Source organism: Octopus bimaculoides, chromosome 29, assembly GCF_001194135.2.
Source record: "Octopus bimaculoides isolate UCB-OBI-ISO-001 chromosome 29, ASM119413v2, whole genome shotgun sequence".
NCBI classification, from domain to species: Eukaryota; Metazoa; Mollusca; class Cephalopoda; order Octopoda; family Octopodidae; genus Octopus; species Octopus bimaculoides.
In genome coordinates this window covers 11,407,385-11,408,808 of record NC_069009.1, presented here as the reverse complement: position 1 = coordinate 11,408,808, position 1,424 = coordinate 11,407,385, and positions in this window count along the sequence as shown.

Below are 1,424 nucleotides of genomic sequence, written 5' to 3'. Positions count from 1 at the left end.
CAGCCGCCCATTGTAGCCTTTCGACGGAATAAGAACATAAAAGAATTATTGACCTCTATATCTGACTCCAAGAAAACGAACATTGGAGTATCTACACGCTGTACTTTATAATAATAATAACAATATTTTAAAAAGGATTGGCGTAACTCTTCACGAAGGTAAACAGTCAAGACGAAGAGCGCGATTCGATTGTATAGATATTTTATTCGTTAAACAATATTTCAACAGTACGTCTGTCTTTGTCAAGTTCAAAACAAGAGGTGATTAAATTACAGAAATTTAAACGTTAAACTATGAATGAGAGTAACCAGCGTCCATATGTTAATGGAATGACATCATCAGTTTTTAAGTTTATAACAGGCAGAAAGAAAGAAAAAAAATAGAAAAAGGAAAACGACAGAAAAAAAGGAAAGAAAAAGAAAGAAAGAATATTCAATCAAACAGTTTTGTATAAATTTGATGATATTCTCCTGTCATCTTATTCATTCCTCCAGGGCGTGATGTCAATAACCCGCAAACATATTTCTCCTCATACATTCTGAGAAGTGAAAGTGGGGTAGATTCAGAATATTTTTGGAGAATATGCACTTTCAAGTCTTCTTCGAAATTGCAGCCGCTTGAAACGAAATGTTCAGCAAGTTCTGTCGAACTACTGTCATTGTGCTTGACGTCGAATCTGTGCCCATTAAACCTTTTGTTTAATTGTTCCGTTGTACAACCAACATAAATCAAGTTGAGTTTCGTGCATTCTGCACCGTACACTAAGTGGGAATCTTTACATGTTTCCCTTTCTTTATAAATCATAACATTTCTGTTATGATTTTTGATGGAATTCACTTCACTCATGTTCTTGCACAATGAACAGGGCTTACCTCTCTTGCGGCTGTTCTTTAAGGTACAGCGTGTAGATACTCCAATGTTCGTTTGCTTGGAGTCAGATATAGAGGTCAATAATTCTCTTAAGAATTATTGACCTCTATATCTGACTCACTATTCACTATGTAATTTTCAAACACCTGGGCCTGCCCCGTTCTAGAAACAGGTTGGAACACAAACCACCCCCAATGCTTGAAAATGATCTTATCTCACTCATCTGAAACTTTACAATTCAAACTGACAGAAAGATAGATGCGAATAGGCCAGGTATTATTTTTAGAGATTTGGACAAAAATTATATCTCTTTACAGAAATCATACCTCTTCACAAAAATCATACCTCTTCACAAAAATCATGCCTCATGACAGAAAAGCGAAATGGAATGTTCTAAATTCTACTCATACATGCTTTCACAAGCGCCCAAATGAAGAGTGAATTGTGGAAACAGGTGTAAATTAATGAAGTTCATTACATACTTTCTTACACACACACAGACACAGACACACACACACACACACACACACACACACACACACACACACACATTT